The sequence below is a fragment of the Balaenoptera physalus genome (genome assembly GCF_965194825.1).
Source record: "Balaenoptera physalus genome assembly, chromosome: 4".
Taxonomy (NCBI): Eukaryota; Metazoa; Chordata; class Mammalia; order Artiodactyla; family Balaenopteridae; genus Balaenoptera; species Balaenoptera physalus.
In genome coordinates, this window is record NC_138891.1 from 137,263,703 (window position 1) to 137,279,202 (window position 15,500).

General features: G+C 40.6%; 1 protein-coding gene and 1 long non-coding RNA gene across 2 annotated transcripts in view; one reads left to right on the top strand and one right to left on the bottom strand.

The window, feature by feature from the left end:
* Positions 1-15,500, bottom strand: part of SETD4 (SET domain containing 4) — a 586,654-nt gene that overhangs the window by 185,513 nt on the left and 385,641 nt on the right. The window lies entirely within an intron of this gene.
* Positions 1-15,500, top strand: part of LOC309659311 — a 34,506-nt gene continuing 19,006 nt past the window's right edge. The window contains exon 1 of the long non-coding RNA XR_014262741.1: positions 1-12,467. This is a non-coding gene — a long non-coding RNA (uncharacterized lncRNA). The remainder of the gene's footprint in view (positions 12,468-15,500) is intronic.

Below are 15,500 nucleotides of genomic sequence, written 5' to 3' on the forward strand. Positions count from 1 at the left end.
TCAAGGTATAAGCAATCTTTTAATTTTTAAATTATATGGTAAAGTCAACTTTTTCCCCTTTGGTGTACACGTCTACGAATTTTCATACGTATAGATTGGCCTAACCAACACCCCAATCAGCGTACTGACCAGTTCCATCACCTAAAACATTCCCTTAATGGACACATTCTTTCTCCCTCTCCCCACCTCACAGCACCCGCAAGCATGGATCTGTTCTCCAGGTCTATTCTGACCTTTTTGGAAAACGTCATCTAAATGGAATCATACAGTATTCAGCTGTTTGAAACTGGCTGTTTTTCACTCAGCATAGCATCTTTGAGAATCATCATCAAAGTTATTGTCTGTTTCTTTTCATTACTAAATAGTCTTCCCTGGTACTGATGTACCACAGTTGGTTTAACCATTCACCTGGTAAAGGACATCTGGTTTATTTCCACATCTTAGCGATTATTAATAGAGCGGCATAAACATTCACGTGTAAGTTGTTGCGTGAGTCTAAATTTTCATCTCTCTAGGGTAAACACCTAGGAGTGGGATTGCTGGGTCATCCAAATCATTCTTTTATAGTGATGGGTAAATTTCAACATCACATTAAATCTACAGATTTTTTTTTCAAGTCAATCTCTTAAAATAAGAGACTAAAACCACCACTATTAAACAACACTCCAAAACTCATGTACTCTACCTTCTCTCAAAATTTGAGGTTTTGATATTTTTGTGCTATTTTTGAGTGTTTTCCATAGATATTTAAAATGTCATTTTAGCACATTGTAAATAATTTTCAGTGATTCTATCAAGAGTTATTTTTATCAGCTAAGAAACATCCATTTGACTTTCTGAAATAAAGACAAAATAAAGCTAAGTAGAAAGGGGGTTCAACATCAGAGTTTGAGTGAACACAGACCGGATCTAGCATAATTTTGAAGCCACTAAGGCTGAACTTTATGAAGAACACTCCTTCAACACTACTCATCAAGTAACCCTTGGGGTGTTTGAAGATACTTTTTAGGAGTGCCCCCAAAGGCCTGGATTTAGCATTTGTGAAGCAGTCCTGGAGGAAGCCACAGTCACTGGAGTTTTGTGAGCCAGTCTCTACGTGGTATCTCTTGCCCTGAGCCTCATGGGTCCCACGGGCCCCAGAACAATCTTCATTCCCATGGTTGAAGATGACAGCATAATGTCAGTGTACTTAAAATTCAATTTCATTCTTCCTAATCTATGCTCCATTATGCAGGCCTTTGAAATAGTCTCCAAAGAAGGTAAGCCTTCTATTGATTCCCATTCTCCTACATAGCAACTGGTGTGTAGCAACCCATAGTATAATATGAGGGGGAGAAAATATTGATTCTAGGAAACTTAATATTATTAAAAGACAGTTGTATTAAATCTCTTTCCTGGACTTAGCTGAGCGCTTTTTTTTTTTCTTTCCCATTTTCAGAAAATCAATGAAGCTAATACCCTTGTTAGTTTTAGAGTTTCTACGACAGCAGTTTCATGTCATCATAGAACCATCGGAAGGTTTGTAGGCTCAGCGCTCGAAGCTTGCAGCCCTTGACTGACTGACGATAATAACATTCCTCTCTTTAGTATTTTCTCTTTAGTTATTCTGCCACTCAGAGGGGGCAAGTTGTATTCGAATTACATTTTCCATGTTATCTGTTTTCTCCGGTGTGTAAAAGTCTCAAGATAATGCTTAGCCTTCATCATAAAATGCCTAAGTGCCTATGATAAAGTTCATTTCACAAATGCAATTTGCAGTTTGAGAGAAGTCTAAAGAAATAAAACCAACAGGAATCAACATGGCAGAGGGGGGGGTTGCCTGATGGAGAACACCTGCCAACTGAAAACCCCAGAATCTGCTATTTAAGACTGTGTAAGTCACATTGGTTTTTCTGTGGACCATCCAAACATGAGCTTTCCTTTTTATAAGAAGCAGCTGCTTCTGATTTGTGACAAGATTAAAGCATTTTGGAATCTCTTTCCAGCATCCAAGTTCTGATAGAATGTCTGCTATGTCATTATCAAATATAACAAGACTGTAATATGGCTCCAGAGTCAATGAACCAAAGACTGGAATCTTCTTCTAATTATATAATATGAAACTTCTTGTAATTCTGATGCCATGAATTTGGAATTTGTGATTAATATGAGTTAGACTGCTAAGCAAGCATTTTCATCATAGATACTGCAAACAGTATTTTAAAAATAAGATGGCAAGAATAATGCTGAAACTATGTGAAAAACAAACTGTTTTCAAACCCCCTCAAAGACTTTAAAAGCCACAATTAGCATGCAAATATTTGTGGTGCTTTTTATAGTTATTTTATATCCCTTTCCTCTGGCTCCTCTTGAGAGTGGTATTCTCAGCTTCCAACTGACCAAGTCCACCTGGACATTTCAGACACCATGAATTGATTTGCCCCAAACTGGACTGGATATTTGTATTTCTTGCTCACTGTCTCTCTTCCTGTTTTCCCACTTTCCATGAAAGGACTCATCTCTACCGTCACCTAAAAGAGAAATCTGAAAAGCAACCAAGGACCGTTGGTTGACGTTGACACTGTTTAAGAAATATCTGTCTAACTTGACTCCTCTCCCCTAGAATTCATCCTGTTGCTGCTTCCTCCCCACTCACCGGACCCCTGAAAGGCCTCTTACCTACCAGCATCTCTGGGTGTCCCAGAGACACCCTCCTGAAAAAAGCAAAGCATCAGATCATATTGAAAACTGACCTTGGCTTCATATCGCCCATCAGATAACATGCCGAGTCACCAGCACCCTGTGCTGGGAAGGCTCTGGACTCAAAGATGATACACATGAGCTTGAGCAGATACCAGAGCAGAAATGCCTGCGTCCTCTTTGGCTGAAGGTAGGAGACCCAAATGGCCCGAACAGGAGTTTTTGTCAGTGATACTTATACAAAATGGGTCATAGAGGTGAAGGGGGTCCAGACCAGTGGAGACGTGAAAATCAGCCTGAGACTTTTTGACTGTATCCCTCCATCCGTGGGGAATCATGGTATGTCATGAGCAGAAGAGGCAGAGAGAAGCAATGTCTAATTGGAAACACCAATCCCCTCCCCTACTGCCACACAAACAACTAAATGATGTCATTAGGCTACTAGCTATTTTTGCTAGTGACTACTTCATTTGTCTTTCATGGGAAACAAGGACAGAAAGAGAGATTTATTGACAAGTAACTCTTTAGGAGCTTCCCTTGAATACACTTTGAATTTTTAAGTAACACTTTGTACTGGCTCTACAGACATAAATACTGTTTCACAGATTTACAATGTATTAGTAGTAGTATATAGCTTAACTGTGATGGTCCTTTCTCCAGAGGATAAAAAAATGGAAATATAGTACATCATCAGATAAAGTACTAACATATTAATGAGGGGACTTCATTTCTTTGAACCAAAGAAAACAAAAAAATATGATGAAGAATGCATTAATGAGTGTTTCAAACTTAAGTGCCTGGCCCTTTTAGTCCAAAGCCATTTTATCAGATAATCTCATTCAAAGTAAGACACAGTGGTCCTATGTGTTATCACCTCCATTTGAGAAGATCATTTAAAAATCATTTAAAAGGGAGTTGGTATGTATACACCACAATTTGTTTATCCAACCATCCACTGACGAACATTTGGGTTCAGTCATTTAAAAAAACGAAGTACTGACACATGCTATAACACGGATGAACCTTGAAACGTTATGCTAAGTGAAAAAAGCCAGAAACAAAAGACATGTTGTATGATTTCATTTATATGAAATGCCCAGAACAGGCTAATCCATAGACAGAGAAAGCAGATTTGTGGTTGCCAGGGGCTGGAGGGAGAATGAAGAATGACTGCTTTAGTGGGTACAGGATTTCCTTTTGGGGTGATGAAGTTGTTTTGGAACTAGATAGAGGTGGTGGTTATACAGTGCTGTGGGTCTACTTAATGCCACTGAATTCTTCACTTTAAAATGGTTAATTTTGTGTTATGTGACTTTCACCACAATTTTAAAAGGGGGGAGGCGGTCTGTAGATGGTCATCCAGGAGGCTGTTACAGTGAAATTTCAGACATTGTGGCAATAGGGTAGAGGTTTCCTATTAAAGAGCTTTCTCAGGGTCCCTAAATCACAGGAATGAGTTTGCCTTTGTCCAGGACTGAACTTGCCTCAGATAAAAAGTCCTCACTGTGGCTTGTCTGGGAAGCCGAGGTTAGCTCGCAAGAAAGGAAGGAGAGTTGGCCTCAACCTTCCACTGGCATGGATCCATCCTCTGTGCAGAAAAAGAAATAATAAGTAACTAATGCTGACTGGAATTAATTTTATTATTATCCTTATGCTATGCTGACCTTTTCTTTTCTGTGGCCTAAAATTAGATCTTGTGTTGTTTATCCAACTTTTGCCTGGGATTCTTTTTTAAGTTGTATTGATTCCCTACTGCTGTGGCAGCAGAACCAAGCCAAGGCGAGACCTGGTGGTTACACACAGTTTACTTTATGGTTTCACCCTCGGACACAGACCGAGGCAGCGACATTTGTTTCTGGTTACTGATGACACATGTGTTTCATCTTTCTTTCTCATGCCCCAGGCTAACCTGGGAAGCCTACCCAGGGCCTTACGCAAGGGAGCCCCTGGTTGCTGAGGCTGCAGACTATAGAGTCTAGAAGTCTGAGACTTGAAGACCCACCCACCCGATTCCCATTGGATAAGAATGCCAGCCTTTCTCAGGGCAGGAAATCAACATCATGAGGGCAAAGGATAAAGAAGAAACTAGATGGAAGTGAGTTTTGAGTAGGTATAGTTTTGCTGTCCTGCTTTTTGATGTGAGTGGGTGTACATTCAACTTTGCCTTTCTATGAAAAACATCACCAGGAGGAGGGCACAGCTGTCAGGGTCCATTCAAACGACAGAAATCACTCTAGTTATTTTAACAAGGAAGATGTAATGCAAAGAAATGTTAACTATAAAAGATGTTTAACTATTTTATTTTTAAAAAGGGACCCTAAGGAAGTAGCATTACCTTTAGGATGAGGAAGAGAGATAAAAGGACAAAGAATTAGGAGAGAAGCCCCCCTCTTGCCACCCACAAGGCTGAGACTCAGAGCTCATCAGAGGGGACTCAACTGCCACAAGAACTTACAACCTGCTGGTGGTCAAGAAGCATTCTGGAAGGCAAAGGCCAGAGATGGTCTGGAGAAGCAGCCTGTCATTGTAGGGGTGTGTGTGGGAAGAGCTTCTGGGAAGTGGCCACCAGCAGGGAGAACATGGCCGGAGGTCAACAGCCAGAGTTCAGCTGCATAGGCCACCGGGCCACTGCAGAGGAGGGTAACGCTGAATCCAGAACTCTGAATCCAGAACTCAGGAGCAAAGAGCTTTCACCTTGTATTGCCATTCTAAAACCCTCCTGTGATGAAGTTAACATTTGGCCAGTGGGCAAAGGAGAAATGTTTAGAGGGTCCAGCTCCAGTATCACAAATCAGGGCAGAGAAGAGTCAATCTGGAGCTGGGAGACAATACATTGACACTTTGCACAGATGGGGACCCCCATTCTAGATCTGGTCTCACTTCAAGGGCAGGCAGACCCTTCACCTCAGTGAACTGCTATCATGGTATCTCCATCCCTGGGAGGAGCACGGACAACATTCTTCATCAACTCCATTTGCCAGTACTCAGTGATATATCCGGGTGAGTCAAGGGACATCATTAAACTTTCAAAAACAGTGGTTGATAAATATTTTCACAGCATCTCGGGTGGAGGAGAAAGATAAAGAGGAGGACTTTCGTAAACTTAGATGTGGCCCCAAATGGCTGTATTTTCACCAAAATCAGTTTCCTTTTCCTCCTGAGCATCCAGCTAGACTCTGTTCCCAGCTTCCTCTTACAGTTAGGCAAAGGCCACATAACTGATTCTAGCCAATGGGATGTAAGCAAAAGTAATATATCCCACTCCCAGGCCTGGCCCTTAGAACAGCCCCGGCCCTTATCTCCTCTCTCTTCCAGGACCCACTAGCTGCTCGCAGAAGAGGGGGTCTGTGGTCTTAGGGAATGGCAGAGCTTCTAGGGAAGGAGCCTAGGGCCCCGAGTTACCTTTTGGAGGAGAGGATCCCTGGAGAGTTGCCCAGCCAGATACACCCACATTGGGCCGTGATGACAGAAAGAATGAGCCCTTAGTGCACTGGTTTCCAGACCAGCAGTGTCAGTATCACTTGCAAACTTGTTAAAAATGCAAATCCCCGGCTTCGACCAAGGCATACTCAATTAGAAACCCTGCGAGAGGGTTTCTAAAAGCCCTTTATTTTAATAAGGAGATTTAGACACTCTAAAGTTTGAGAACATCTGCCTTATTGTGTGAGGACACTGAGATTTGGAGGGTTTTTGTTAAGCCACTTAGATAACTATCTACAGGGAGTCCCAACATAAAAATCATAAACTGAGTCCTTGGTAACCAATTAAAATTTGACTGTTGCTTCACTAGAGACCTTTGTCACGGCTCCATTAATTCCAAGCCTAGACCAAGCTGATTAGGTCTTCATAAGGTTGAAGACTTAACTAACCTCGGGTATCACCTGTGACATTTGACCGGGAACCGGAAAACCAGGACTGGGTTCATTAATTGAATTTTTTTTAGACAAGTCACTTAACCTGCTCATTTTATTGCCTCTGCAAAAAGCAGATCAATTCCAACCCATTTAGTAGTTACCTGGAGGAAAAATCCTCAGAGAAGCATGAGCCAATAGATTGCATGTCCATGTTTACAGAAATTCCATATGATTGTTTTTATATCCATCAAACTTTAGAAAACAGAAGACAAAACCCAGCAGCTCTTCAACTCCATACACCAGCTGCAAACAGGGGACTGCACAGAAACAAACGATCTAGGTTAACTCATTTTCAATTTAGAACTTTCCAAACGCGAAGTTTTCTATTTCAACTGTTGGCCAAAATGTAATGCCATCTCTACAAAAATTGGGGTTGTTTAACTTCCCAAATATAAAGTCCAAATTTTAGGGTTTTTGAAATCACATTTCCCAGGGGAAAAAATATCATCATTTCAGGGAAACGGGAAGCTTGGAAAGAGCATCTAATATCAAAGCAATGTGTTTAATTAGCCACGTGGGTAAACAAGGGCAGCCAGGAATGCGGCGGCTCAGAGGAGAGTCATGGCATTTAGTTCCAGCTCCGTGCAAAGCCACATCTTCAGCGCTTAGTTCAGGAGTAATTACCATCTCGCTGGCCCTCGGGTAGAGGGAGAAAAGAAATAACTATATTCATCTTGTGATTAAATGGCAATTAGCAGCTAAGTGCCCTGCAATAATGTGGCACTTACCACCTCATCACAGTATCAGCAGCTTCCCTGGCCAATCCCACCAGCCCGCTGGGTATCAGAGCACAGTGCCGCACGGCTAGGACCCTAGGCAGGACCCGGGCACCAGCCAACATAGGTCAGAGTGAGGCGCAAGTTAGTGGGTAAATGGGGACCCTACAGCCAAGCTGCCTGGGTTCCAGATACAACCCCGCCACTTATCAAGCTGCCAACTTGGCCGAGTTACTTAAATCTTTCTCAGCCTCAGTGTCCTCATCTGAAAACTGGGGGAAAGAGTTGTTTCTAACACATAGCACGGTGAGTGTGAGGCGTAAGTGAGTTAATAGATGCAAAGCGTTCAGGAGAGCTCCCAGAACACGGAACATTCTCAGTCAAAGATGGCTAATGTTTCCCCGTGCTTCTCCTTCATGGGGCTGGGACAGATTAACTCTTTCCAGCCATGCATGATTTAATGCTAAAAATAATTTTAAATGTACTGTACTGCCAAAAACAGAAACAAACACAAACACAAACAAAAAACCCTCTCTTATACTAGCCTGTCCCTTTGGTTCTGGATGAATTCTGATTTATCCTGTACCTGCGGGACCACCCTCAGTTGTTCCAGATTGTGAAACAAATAGAAGCAACATCCGGGAAGGCCTCAATGGAAATTTTTTATTTCCCCAAAAGAACAAGGCTATGGATTCAGACAAGAAACTGGGAAGTTCAACATCTCAAGACAAAAATGAATGAGGATGGACCTAAGGAAGGCCAAAGAGACGATGGGTGTGGCCAGCTCTTGATTATCTACATTTATAGCCACCGGTTGCGTCTCAGGCTGACGTCTCCTCTCACCACAGATATTGTGAACTTGGTGCACAAATGATTTCTGAAATTAGTTTTAAAACATAATAAATGATAAATCTGTTGCAAAACCATAGAACTTTTTTAAGGTTACCCATTTTGGGCAGCAGGGGTCACTTGTTCTTAGATGCTTTCCTAACCCCTGCCCTACTCTGCTCTGCACCGCTGGGACCTGCATTTCCCATGCTCCTTGCCAATTAGCTTTGTCCAACACGAGACAATGGTAAGACTGGAGAGTCTTACTCTACCTGTAACAGAGATTCCAACAGTGCCTGCACCTCCTATCAGATAGTCCTCCACTCTTAGTTCCCAGCTCCAGCCAGGACATCCCCACTCTGGGGCTCCAGTTCAATATCACATCCTTGCCATGTCCTTCTCCAGCCCAAGAGGTGGCAGTGGAATGTTCTTATTGCTAATCACTGATTCACTAATGGTTCTCTGGTGGTTTCTTAGCTGTAACATCACTTATGTAACAAATTCTCTTTATTAAATTCCTTCTGTTTGAAATACCTAGACTGGATTTTATTTCCTGAAGAAACACTGACTGATAAACCATCGCTTCATCTATGTTACTTTCTCCCTCTTCCAATATCTCAGTGAGAAAAGCACTGGACTAGGAATCAGGAGCCCTGAGTTCTGGTCCCAGTTCTGCCACTAACTGACTGTGTTACCATGGGCATTCTTCTCTGTGCCTCAGTTTCCTAATAAATAAGATGACTGAACTTGGGGATCTCAAATAACACTTTCAGCTATAAAGTTCCCAGACTAGACATTCTGACCAGTGTCACCTGGCACTTCAGAATGTGGGAACCCGTGGCATTGACTTACTCCCTGAGTTGGTTCGCACACATTCACTTGTGTGTCATTTTACATCAGCAGCTGAGTTAGGGCAAGGTGGTCTCGTCTGTTTTGTAGGTGAGGGGAGGGTCTGCATGTGTGGAGGGGTGACCACACATATACATGTATGTACTTGCGATTCCCTAAGAAACATTCATAGGGGCATTATTTTCTCTCTATGCATGATTTAAACTTATAAAGAACTGAGCATATTAACATTGCAAGATGAGGATTGGTGAGGATGATACTATCCAAATTAACATTTCAGCCAAATTATTATAAAGATACTAAATAATAAGCATGAATCCATGATACATTTGGAGCCTCAGCAAGTAGATTTCTATTTTCTTTCTCTTCTCCGAACTAGCAGTTCTCGTTTTCTCCTCACAAGACAGCATGATCAGTTATGGGTCACACATGGGTATAGCCATGGAAAACTTCCAGTGTGCTATACGTAACCTGACCCCTTCTGCTTTTTCTCATCATTATGCAAAAGTTCTTATTGTTTTCTATTGCCTTCAATACTTACAGAGTTAGCTTTTAATTCATTTTAGGCTAGAGTTACAATCAAGTACATATTTAAGTCAGTTATCAATTCATGTCCTTTACTGATAGAACTTTTTTTTTTAATTTTTATTTTTGGCTGCATTTGGTCTTTGTTGCTGCACGCGGGCTTTCTCTAGTGGGGGCTACTCTTCATTGCGGTGCGCAGACTTCTCATTGTGGTGGCTTCTCTGGTTGTGGAGCACGAGCTCTAGTCATGCGGGCTCAGTAGTTGCTGCACACGAGCTCAGTAGTTGTGGCTCGCGGGCTTAGTTGCTCCACGGCATATGGGATCTTCCCAGACCAGGGATCGAACCTGTGTCCCCTGCATTGGCAGGCGGATTCTTAACCACTGCACCACCAGGGAAGTCCCTAGAACTTTTAAATATAAGTTTATATGCATGCATGTGTGTTTACATACATCTCACACACACACTCACAAAACTCAACCTTGAAGATATTTCTACAGTGAAAAGTCCCATAAAATTTTTCTTCTCATCAACATAGTCTTAAACTTCACCCAAAAGTAATCCATTTTCTTTTAACTCCTCAGTGCTTCATAAAAAGACTGATATCCTCTTTTTATCAGAAACCAGTACTGAAATATTCATCTATAACTGCAATGTCCAATATGGTAGTCACTAAACACATGTGGCTATTGAGTACTTGAGATGTGGCTGGTTCGAATCAATTTATGGCATAAATGTAAAAGCACACCAGATTTTGAAGTCTCAATATGAGAAAAATAAACATAACATAATCTCATTAATATTTTTATATTGACTGCATGTTGAAATTATAAAATGTTGGACACTTTGTGGTGAAAAAATACTGTTAAAATTAATTCCATGTGTCTCTTTTCATTAGAAAATTTTAAAATACATCACATCCTATTTCTACTGGGCAACACTGATTCTAGAAGTTAAAGGAAATGAAAAGATGCTTCTACCGTGTTTTCTTTCCTTACAGAAGAACTTGAATGAGAAGCAGCAGTATTGACCACAGTTTATGGGGGTGGGGGCAGGGTAGGGCTGAATTTATAGGAAAGATGGTTGTGTTAGGGTTTCAACTTGCTGACACCCAACTCAAACTTCACTCTATACAGAAAATAGCAAAGACCCAATTAACGGTGCTGTACACTGGAAACAGCATCATTGTGTTAATAGCTTGTGCTTTCTTCAAAAGTCCAAGAGAGAAGAGCTTAAGGCACTTTTTCTTATTGACTGAAAGCTGAAGAAAGTAAGGATCTCTGAGTTAAAGTTTCAGAGGCTTGAATTCCCACATGGCCACCCATTTCCTTATCATTCAAAAGCACACATCAAGAATAAATCTTACAAATATACACAGGACTTTAAAGCTTTAGGATATTCAGAGGAATAAGATCCCACACACATTCCACCTTACATCTAAATAATTTTATTCATCATCTCAATCCTTGGGCATAGCATGAAGCCTGGTACACCATGGGTGCTTAATGATGTTCGCTAAATTGCACCAAAGGAACAACTTAAGCATGTCAATTACTGAAAGTTGGACCCACTCATGCTGTTTAAGACAATGAAGCAAAGATGCAGCTCCAGAAATTCAGAAACACAGTTGCAGAAATTACCAAGTACATGCTGCAGCCATTAGAAAGATGAGAAACTAAATCAAGCTTTCTCGGAACGCCATGTTGTTGCTCTATTAGCTAATGAGGATCTCGGTTTTTCTGCTAGGTTGTGTAATAACCATCTTGGTAGTTCCTTAATAGGAGAAAGAAGCCGGGTCTCTTTGCCATCTCAGTCTGTACTGGTTTGCATTATTTTTGTCCAAGCCTTTTACGCTTACAAAAAAATCTATTTAAACTTTGCATTCTTTTTCCTTTGAATGGATCATGTGGGAACTAGGGTGGACCTCAGGGGCTTTTGGGTGGATAAGACCAATAACAGGAATTGCTAATGTGGTTTCTATTGAATGTGATGGATTCATTAGGTAAAATCATTTGATAAATCAAGACTACTACATTTTTACTCCTTTCATCTTTGTCTTTTGGATTCCAGGGCGACATTGCTGACACAAAGTACCACTCTGAGCTAAATGAGCAGCCTTGCTTGAAGAAGCTGGTTTAAGGGATAAACACTGCCATTCCTTGATTCTCACAAGCCCCTGCATTTGCCTTGAAGTCACACTGAAGCTACACTACACAGAAGAGCCCTCATTCTCCCCAATGAGTTTTAACGATAAGCCCCAAACCTTGGGGAATTTCTTCTTTGCCCTTTCACATAGTAGTCAGTCTGGATGCAACCAGCATGGTCCTAAAAAATCCCAGTTGCATTATTTTTAACAATCAAATGGAATTTGTTAATATATAATACATATATATAAAACGTTGTACCCCATAACCAAGTGGAATTTTTTTAACATCTTTATTGGAGTATAATTGCTATACAACAGTGTGTTCGTTTCTGCTGTATAACAAAGTGAATCAGCTGTACATATATCCCCATATCCCCTCCCTCTTGGGTCTCCCTCCCACCCTCCCTATCCCACCCCTCTAGATGGTCACAAAGCACCGAGCTGATCTCCCTGTGCTATGCGGCTGCTTCCCACTAGCTATTTTACATTTGGTAGTATATATAAGTCCATGCCATACCAAGTGGAATTTATTCCAAGGATGCAAGGCTGGTTCAATAGGCAAAACTCAATGTAATACAGTGTATCAACAAGCTATAGAAGAAAAATCGGATATTCACATCAATGGATGGAGGTAAAGCACTGGACAAAATCCAACACTCATTCATGATAAGAAAAATCTCAGCAAATCAGGAACAGAGGGAAACTTTCTAGACTTGATATGGAAACTCTATGGAAAATAAACTTGCAGCTAACATTGTACTTGATGAAAAACTGAACATTTCCCCCTTAATATCAGGAACCTGTCAAGGAGGTCCTTTCTTTTTTTTTTTTTTTTCAAACATCTTTATTGAAGTATAATTGCCTTACAATGGTGTGTTAGCTTCTGCTTTATAACAAAGTGAATCAGTTACACATATACAATATGTTCCCATTTCTCTTCCCTCTTGCATCTCCCTCCCTCCCACCCTCCCCATCCCACCCCTCTAGGTGGTCACAAAGCACCGAGCTGATCTCCCTGTGCTATGCGGCTGCTTCCCACTAGTTATCTATTTTACATTTGGTAGTGTATATATGTCCATGACACTCTCTTACCCTCTCACATCTCACCCCACCCCCTTCCCATATCCTCAAGTCCATTCTCTAGTAGGTCTGTGTCTTTATTCCCGTCTTGCCACTAGGTTCTTCATGGCCTTTTTTTTTTTTTTCCCTTAGATTCCGTATATATGTGTTAGCATACTGTATTTGTTTTTCTCTTTCTGACTTACTTCACTCTGTATGACAGACTCTAACTCCATCCACCTCATTACAAATACCTCCATTTCATTTCTTTTTATGGCTGAGTAATATTCCATTGTATATATGTGCCACATCTTCTTTATCCATTCATCTGTCGATGGACATTTAGGTTGCTTCCATGTCCTGGCTATTGTAAATAGAGCTGCAATGGACATTTTGGTACATGACTCTTTTTGAATTATGGTTTTCTCAGGGTATATGCCCAGTAGTGGGATTGCTGGGTCGTATGGTAGTTCTATTTGTAGTTTTTTAAGGAACCTCCATACTGTTCTCCATAGTGGCTGTATCAATTTACATTCCCACCAACAGTGCAAGAGGGTTCCCTTTCCTCCACACCCTCTCCAGCATTTATTGTTTCTAGATTTTTTGATGATGGCCATTCTGACCGGTGTGAGATGATATCTCATTGTAGTTTTGATTTGCATTTCTCTAATGATTAATGATGTTGAGCATTCTTTCATGTGTCTGTAGGCCATCTGTATATCTTCTTTGGAGAAATGTCTATTTAGGTCTTCTGCCCATTTTTGGATTGGGTTGTTCGTTTTTTTGTTATTGAGCTGCATGAGCTGCTTGTAAATCTTGGAGATTAATCCTTTGTCAGTTGCTTCATTTGCAAATATTTTCTCCCGTTCTGATGGTTGTCTTTTGGTCTTGTTTATGGTTTCCTTTGCTGTGCAAAAGCTTTTAAGTTTCATTAAGTGCCATTTGTTTATTTGTGTTCTGATTTCCATTTCTCTGGGAGCTGGGTCAAAAAGAATCTTGCTGTGATGTATGTCATAGAGTGTTCTGCCTATGTTTTCCTCTAAGAGTTTGATAGTGTCTGGCCTTACACTTAGGTCTTTAATCAATTTTGAGTTTATTTTTGTGCATGGTGTCAGGGAGTGCTCTAATTTCATACTTTTACATGTACCTGTCCAATTTTCCCAGCACCACTTATTGAAGAGGCTGTCTTTTCTCCACTGTATATGCTTGCCTCCTTTATCAAAGATAAGGTGACCATATGTGTGTGGGTTTATCTCTGGGCTTTCTATCCTGTTCCATTGATCTAGATCTCTGTTTTTGTGCCAGTACCATACTGTCTTGATTACTGAAGCTTTGTAATATAGTCTGAAGTCAGGGAGCCTGATTCCTCCAGCTCTATTTTTCGTTCTCAAGATTGTTTTGGCTATTCAGGGTCTTTTGTGTTTCCATACAAATTGTGAAATTTTTTGTTCTACTTCTGTGAAAAATGTCAGTGGTAGTTTGATAGGGATTGCATTGAAGCTGTAGATTGCTTTGGGTAGTAGAGTCATTTTCACAATGTTGATTCTTCCAATCCAGGAACATGGTATATCTCTCCATCTCTTTGTATCATCTTTAATTTCTTTCATCAGTGTCTTAAAATTTTCTGCATACAGGTCTTTTGTCTCCTTAGGTAGGTTTATTCCTAGATATTTTATTCTTTTTGTTGCAGTGGTAAACGGGAGTGTTTTCTTAATTTCACTTTCAGATTTTTCGTCATTAGTGTATAGAAATGCAAGAGATTTCTGTGCATTAATTTTGTATCCTGCTACTTTACCAATTTCATTGACTAGCTCTAGGAGTTTTCTGGTAGCATCTTTAGGATTCTCTATGTATAGTATCATGTCATCTGCAAATAATGACAGCTTTACTTCTTCTTTTCCAATTTGGATTCCTTTTATTTCTTTGTCTTCTCTGATTGCTGTGGCTAACACTTCCAAAACTATGTTGAATAATAGTGGTGAGAGTGGGCAACCTTGTCTTGTTCCTGATCTTAGTGGAAATGGTTTCAGTTTTTCACCATTGAGGACAATGTTGGCTGTGGGTTTGTCATATATGGCCTTTATTATGTTGAGGAAAGTTCCCTCTATGCCTACTTTCTGCAGGGCTTTTATCATAAATGGGTGTTGAATTTTGTCAAAAGCTTTCTCTGCATCTATTGAGATGATCATATGGTTTTTCTCCTTCAATTTGTTAATATGGTGTATCACATTGATTGATTTGCGTATGTTGAAGAATCCTTGCATTCCTGGGATAAACCCCACTTGATCATGGTGTATGATCCTTTTAATGTGCTGTTGGATTCTGTTTGCTAGTATTTTGTTGAGGATTTTTGCATCTATGTTCATCAGTGATATTGGCCTGTAGTTTTCTTTCTTTGTGACATCTTTGTCTGGTTTTGGTATCAGCGTGATGGTGGCCTCGTAGAATGAGTTTGGGAGTGTTCCTCCCTCTGCAATATTTTGGAAGAGTTTGAGAAGGATAGGTGTTAGCTCTTCTCTAAATGTTTGATAGAATTCGCCTGTGAAGCCATCTGGTCCTGGGCTTTTGTTTGTTGGAAGGTTTTTAATCACAGTTTCAATTTCAGTGCTTGTGATTGGTCTGTTCATATTTTCTATTTCTTCCTGGTTCAGTCTCGGCAGTTTGTGCATTTCTAAGAATCTGTCCATTTCTTCCAGGTTGTCCATTTTATTGGCATAGAGTTGCTTGTAGTAATCTCTCATGATCTTTTGTATTTCTGCAGTGTCAGTGGTTACTTCTCCTTTTT